The sequence below is a fragment of the Trichechus manatus genome, unplaced genomic scaffold (genome assembly GCF_000243295.1).
Source record: "Trichechus manatus latirostris isolate Lorelei unplaced genomic scaffold, TriManLat1.0 scaffold00103, whole genome shotgun sequence".
Taxonomy (NCBI): domain Eukaryota; kingdom Metazoa; phylum Chordata; class Mammalia; order Sirenia; family Trichechidae; genus Trichechus; species Trichechus manatus.
Window position 1 is genome coordinate 8,663,746 of NW_004444039.1, and position 7,163 is coordinate 8,670,908.

Genomic DNA, 7,163 nt, shown 5'->3' on the forward strand with positions numbered 1-7,163 from the left:
GTCAGGGAAGGCCGTGGGTCCTCAGAGTGGGGTGAGGAAGCCGTGTCAAGGAAGGCCGTGGGTCCTCAGAGTGGGGTGAGGATGCTGTGTCAAGGAATATGCCGTGGGTCCTCAGAGTGGGGTGAGGAAGCTGTGTCAAGGAATATGCCGTGGGTCCTCAGAGTGTGGTGAGCAAGCTGCGTCAGGGAAGGCCGTGGGTCCTTAGAGTGTGGTGCTGGGACCAGCAGCGTCAGCACCTGGGAACTTGTGAGAAACGCGGTGTTTGGGCCCCACCCCAGACCGATACATACATACCAGCTGCCAATTGGTTGATTCCGACTCAGGGCAACCCCACGTGTATCAGAGTAGAGCTGTGCTCCACAGGGCTTTCAATGGCTGATATTTTGGAAGTAGATCGTCAGGCCTTCCTTCCAAGGTGCCTCTGGGTGGACTCGAACCTCCCACCTTTCGGTTATCAACGCACAAGTCACCAGGGTACAGCAAACTCCCAGACAGGTGGAGGGACTGCCTTTTACTAACCCCCAAAGAAAGATTAGTAGCTAATTGGTGAGTGTACATCTCCTGGGCCATGCTACAATACACTGGGTAGTTACTATGCCTCCAGAGTGAGGCTCCACTCTTTCTCTGCTTCTTTGATCAGTTTGAAAGGAGGGCAGAGGGGTTAGCACAGCCTTTCTCCCCAAGATCAGTCAGCTGACAGGACCCACTTCAGCAGGTCTGCCTTCGGGCCCAGTATCTGTCTGGGTGTATCAGGGTCACCTTGGCGACAGGCCTGCCTGTCTGCGTTTTAAGCAGAATTTGGAGGCAGGAATGCCAGTCTTGGTCTCAGAGCTGTGCTTTTTTTTTTTTTTTTTTAGAAGATTGAAGATCAGCCATTAACGAAGCTGTTATTTTAACTGCCGCCTGCGCTAGTGAACTTTGTGTGTGTTCTGGGGGGTCAGAATTGCGAGGGGCGGGCGCGGGGGAGGGGACGGGGACTCCCTAATCTCCAGCAGTGTGAGCTGTACAGTTTCTGTGTTTTTGGTTTTCATTCCCAGGCTCCAGTCTCTTGTCGGTGTTCAACTATTGTTAAACTCAGGATGCTGCAACAATCTACCGGGGGACAAAACTAACTTTTAACACGGGCGCTTCTTTGAAAGAGAAGAAATTGCTGTAACAACGTTCCAACCGGCCTTTCTGTGACTTTGAGGTTAGTAATGTTGCTCCCACATATCTCTCCTAGTGATAATATCCAGGAATTTGCAGACATAAGTGAGAGAGTCTGGATCCAAGGGGCAGAGGTTCGGTGAATGTGCCACAACCACCTTTACTGGTTCACGGTCTGCAGCTCTGTGTCAGGGCTGTGCAGCAACCGCAGGCCCACAGCCCCTCTCCTTACTGAGTCTCTGCACCACCCACCCGTCTGTCAGTTTGTGGTCCTGTGACGGCTTACATGTTGCTGTGATGCTGGAAGCTGTGCCACCAGTATTTCACATACCAGCAGGGCCACCCATGGTGGACAGGTTTCAGTGGAGCTTCCAGACTAAGACAGACTAGGAAGAAAGGTCTGTTGATCTACTTCCGACAATTAGCCAATGAAAACCCCATGGATCACCACAGAATATTGTCCAATACAGTGCTGGAAGATGAGCCCCCTAGGTTGGAAGGCACTCAAAATACACAGTGGCTGCGGCAGTGAGTGTACCAACGATCGTGAAGGTGCAGGATCTGGCAATGTTTCATTCTGTTATACACAATGTTGCCATGAGTCAGAGCCAAGTCTGCGGCAGCTAACGACAACAGACGTCTCTGTTTCGCTTGATGGGTCTGTGGCATCTTTTGAAACCAGGAGATGAATTGACCGAAAGCCAAATTGATTGAAAGTCATGAAGGTTGTGTTGTCTCTGCAGGCAGCACTTGGGTAGTGAAAGTTAAAAAAAAAAAAGAGGCAATGTCTCCCCAGGGTGATATTATTGTGCGAGGTGCATGAGGATTTTTCATGCGTCCCAGCAGTGTGGAGTGGAGGGCACGGCAGCTTGCTTTTAGAGCCTGCCTGTCACCACTTTCAAGGTCAGAGTGTCCTTGTCATCCCTGTGTGCCCATCAAAATCATGCACAAAAAACAAGGATGCAGCCACTTGTCTAACCCCACTTCACCCTGGATTTTTGGTGGGTAAATAGCAAGAGGCTGCCTTGGCTTTCCCTGGTACATCAGAACGCCCTCCATTCCTTACTAATCATGGCGTGTTAAGAGGAGGCGAGGGTTGGGGTAGATGAAATCACATCTGAATTGAGATTATTATAATAAAGAAAATTATTCTCTAAGCTCTCCTCCATTCTCGTTTCTCTAGATGAGCATAGTTTCTTCTAGAATCTTTCTGTACAGCCATTTCAATATTCACCCTCCAGTTTCCGCTGGGTAGTCCACTATTGCTAGGCAGTTGACACTTGCAATGTTTATAGTATCTACAAGATCTTTTTAACTAGTCTTTCATTAAACATTTATTTTTAAAATGCTGTTTTTATTATGAAAGGATTACATTATCATTTCAGAAAACTTAGAAAATAACAGAAATGTAAAAAAAGAAAAGAATAGCATCCAGAATCATCACATCGATGGTGACTGTTGATAATGGTTTGGTAAATTTTCAAGTCTCTTGGCTTTGTGTGCATGCCATTTTTTGTCGTTGTTTGTTCTCCATTTTTCCAAAAATTGTCATCATAGTACATAAGGTTTTGTATTTTATTTTTGAAAACCTGGTATTATCATGTTAGAATTTTCTTACATTATTAAATATTCTCCCAAACATGATGCACCCTCAGTGTTACAACCGCTGCGCCACCAAGGTTTCCGTCCTCGATGTTAGGTGCTATTAATTTTCTTATCCCAATTATTAACATAAAACTACCATTTATGTGTTAATCTGAAACACCACTCTTGGAGTATTAGTTACAGCAGTACACCCTTGCTTCTATGCTAGTGCTGGTACCCTTGCTGTTAGGTACTGTTGAGTCAATCTCGACTCATAGTGACCCCGTGTGACAGAGTAGGTCTGCCCCTTAGAGTTTCCTAGGCTGTAATCTTTATGCAAGCAGGTTGACAGGTCTTTCTTTCTCGGAACTGCTGGGTAGGTTTGAACCACCAACCTTTCGGTTCACATCCAAGCGCTTAACCACTGCATCACCAGGGCTCCTTAGTGCTGAGATTACTGTGCTCTTAACAGACCCTAACCTACGTGATAATTTCCTTGACTCTGCAGAAGAAGATCTTATCTTCTATCAGCACATAATGAATTGAAAAACTATTTAATTACTTTAAGAAAATTCTAACGTGATAATGTTAAGTTAAACAAAAACCACTGAATCAGACATTAGGCTATAGATTTAAGGTAGTTCACAATAAGTTTGTGGATTTGCAAATATTGTTTTACTAGGAAAACAACTCTCTGCTTGTCTTCATGGGAGGTAACTATTTAACAGAGTAGAGACGTGCTGAAGGAGGGGGGTGGGAGAGTGGGTGACAGGGAATGAAAGTAAAAACCTAAATAACACATCAAGCTGATGATGTGCAATTGCTCTGGCCTTCAGCTAGACTGCTCCTCTCTTGGGAACAAAAGTACTTTTAATTTTAAGTGTATTGCTATTATTACACCTGCTATATTGAAAAAAAAAAGCATTATTACCTGTAGTCTCACTTGAGGGCAGGGAGAATTATGTATTTTTTCATAGATGTAATTAAATTATTGTTTTTTTATTTTCAGCCCTTTGGAAGTATTACTGACATCCCATAAACTGCACATATTTAAAGTATGCAATCTGGTGAATTCATATGTATATATGTTGCTGTTGTTAGGTGCCGTCGAGTGGGTTCCGACTTACAGTGACCGTATGTATAACAGAACGAAACATTTCTTAGTCCTGCGCCATCCTCACAATCATTGCTATGTTTGAGCCCATTGTTGCAGCCACTGTGTCAATCCATCTTGTTGAGGGTCTTCCTCTTTTTTGCTGACCCTCTGCCTTCCTTCTCCAGGGACTGGTCCCTCCTGATAACATGTCCGAAGTAACTGAGATGAAATCTCGCCACCCTCACTTCCAAGGAGCACTCTGGCTGTACTTATTCCAAGACAGCCTTGTTTGTTCTTCTGGAAGTCCATGGGATATTCATTATTCTTCTCCAACAGAGAATTCAAAGGCATTAATTTTTCTTCTGTTTTCCTTTTTCATTGTCCAGCTTTTGCATACGTATGAGGCGACTGAAAATATAATGACTTGGGTCGGGGCACCTTAGTCCTCAAAGTAACATCTTTGCTTTCCAACACTTTAAAGAGGTCTTTTGCAGCAGATTTGCCCAGTACAATGTGTCTTTTGGTTTCTTGCCTGCTGCTTCCATGGGTGTTGATTGTGGATCCAAGTAAAATGAAATCCTTGACAACTTCAATCTCTTCTCCATTTATCATGATGTTGCTTATTGGTCCAGTTGTGACGATTTTTGTTTTCTTTAGGTTGAGGTGTAATCCATACTGAAGGCTGCGGTCTTTGATCTTCATCAGTAAGTGCTTCAAGTCCTCTTGGCTTTTAGCAAGCAAGGTTGTGTCATCTGCATATCGAAGGTTGTTAATGAGTCTTCCTCCACACCTGATGCCATGTTCTTCTTCACACAGTCCAGCTTCTTGGATTATTTGCTCAGCATACAGACTGAATAAGTATGGTGAAAAGATATATATATGTATAAATTGTATGTATAGTTTATATGTATGCATTTATACCTTCCATTTGCTTTAGCTACTCTACGTTCAAGAGCAAGTTTCGGAGGCTCTTCTGACATCCATTTTGGTCTTTTCTTTCTTTCCTGTCTTTTTAATGACCTTTTGCTTTCTTCATGTGTGATGTCCTTGATGTGATCCCACAACTCGTCTGGTCTTTGGTAATTAGTGTTCAATGAGTCAAATCTATTCTTGACACTAACTAGATAGTAGACAAGTGTTAACTTTGATGAAGGGAAAGACAACACATAATACAGGGGAAGTCAGCACAACTTGACCAAGGCAAAGTCATAGAAGCTTCCTAGACACATCTGAACACCTTGAGGGACCAGGTTACTGGGGCTGAGGGCTGGGGACCATGGTCTTGGGGGATTTCTAGGTCAATTGGCATAACATCGATACAAGTCCTTTAGCAAATATATGCTTTGCAAAGATTTCTTCCAGTCTGTGGCTCGACGTTTCCTTTCCTTTTTTTTTTTGGAAAGAATAATTTTTAATAGGTGTACCATACTTTTACACAAATAACACTGTGCCTTCTATGATTGTTTGCCATCCTTGCAAGGGGGGGCACAGTTGGCAAACAAACATACAAGGTGTGTGTTATTTGCATAAAATACAGTAATTTTATTTTAAAAAATACACTAGAGAATCATGCAATGCTGCAAGTATTGGATGCAATCCTGGGCCACAAGTCTGCACACTCCTTAGCAACTGGTCCAGTGATGGCAGAACCTTTCCTCTCTCCTTTGTTAAAAAATATGGAACTCTTCACAAATTGGCATGTCATCCTTGCGGGGCCATGCTAATCTACTCTATATCATTCCAATTTTAGTATATGTGCTGCCGAAGCGAGCACTTAATGTTTCCTTTTTAAGTTAATACCTTGAATGAAATCCAAAGTATTGATTTGTGTGTGTGTGTGTGTGTGTGTGTGTGTCCTATTTAAGAAATCTTTGCCAAAGTAAGGTCCCTAATATTTTTCCAGTTTTCTTCCAAAACTTTAATAGTTTTAGCTCTTATATTTAGGCTTAGGATCCATTTTGAGTTAATTTTTGTATTTGATTTTGTATTTTTTGTATTTTAATGCATAGGGGTATTGAGTTGTTTCAACACCTTTTATTGAAAAAAGTTATCCTTTCTTCTTTGAATTGTCTTGGCATTTTGTCAAAAATCAATTGACCATACATATGTGGGTCTATTTATATATTCTGTATCCTAATCCATTTATTGATGTGTCTATTTCTATGCCAATACCACACTGTTTTGATTTAATGTAACTTTATAAGAAGTGTTGAAATAAGGCAATATAAGTCCTCCAACTGTGCCCTTTTTCAAAGCTGTTTTGGTTAGTCTAGGTCCTTTGCATTTCCATATTAATTTTAGAATCAGCCCGTCAATTTCTACAAAAAAGCCTCTTGTGATTTTGATTGGGATTGACTTGAATCTATAAATTAATTTGGGGAGAATTTACATCATAACTGTATTGATGCTTCTAATCCATGAACATGGTATAGATCTCTATCTATTTAAGCCTTTAATTTCTTTCAGCAGTGTTTTGTAGTTTTCACTGTTCAGGTCTTGCAGATCTTTTGACAGATTTATCTCTAAGTATTTAATGTTTTTTGTTGTTATTAATATATGGTCTTTTAAACTTTTTCAATTTCTGACTGTTAATTTTTAGTATGTAGAACTAGAACTGATTTTTGTATATTGACCTTGCAAATTTGATGAACTCACATATTAATTCTAGTAGCTTCTTTTTTGTAGATTCCATGAAATTTCGTATATAGGCAATCAGGTAACCTACAAATAATGCCCATTTTATTTCTTCCTTTCAAATGTGGATGCCTTTCATTTGTAATTTAATTTTTTCCTATTTCTAGAATTGGCTAGAATCTCCAGTTGGCTGGACTCTCCAATACAATAATGAACAGAAGTGATGAGACAGACGTTCTTGCCTTTTTCCTGATCTTAGACAGAAAGCATTAGATCATTCACCAGCTGGTAAGATGTTAGCTACTTGTTACTCCTTTTTGAGTGTGACTTTTATATCATACACGCTCAGTAAGTGTTTAATAATGAATGAAATAACGAAGCTTAGAAATAAGAATTAGTTCCTCTCCACGAAAAGGGGATTATATGATACAGAAATCCTGGCAAATTTTACAGTATTGTGATCCAGCACTAGATACACATATCCTTTGCCATAAAGATCAGTAAAAATTCTCAGCTGGAGAAAGTAGTTTTGAAATATCTCTTGGTTCATAGTGTTTTAGTTCTAAGTTGTAGAGTGAGATTGTCTTGCTCAGGATTGTCCATCAGCAAACTCTGCCATCTTTCTCCTGGGCAGGCATCTGACTTTATGAAGATACTGGTGTCTGAGAGGGAAATCCAGTAGCTAAAGAGTAGGTAAAGGAAT

The 7,163-nt window shown here is 41.1% G+C and overlaps 1 non-coding gene across 1 annotated transcript; it reads right to left on the minus strand.

Annotated features, from left to right (window-relative positions):
* Positions 1-5,496: 5,496 nt before the first annotated feature.
* LOC111821759 (U6 spliceosomal RNA) lies at positions 5,497-5,600 on the minus strand. Its single transcript, XR_002825097.1, has one exon. It is a non-coding gene; the product is annotated as a U6 spliceosomal RNA (small nuclear RNA).
* Positions 5,601-7,163: the final 1,563 nt, after the last annotated feature.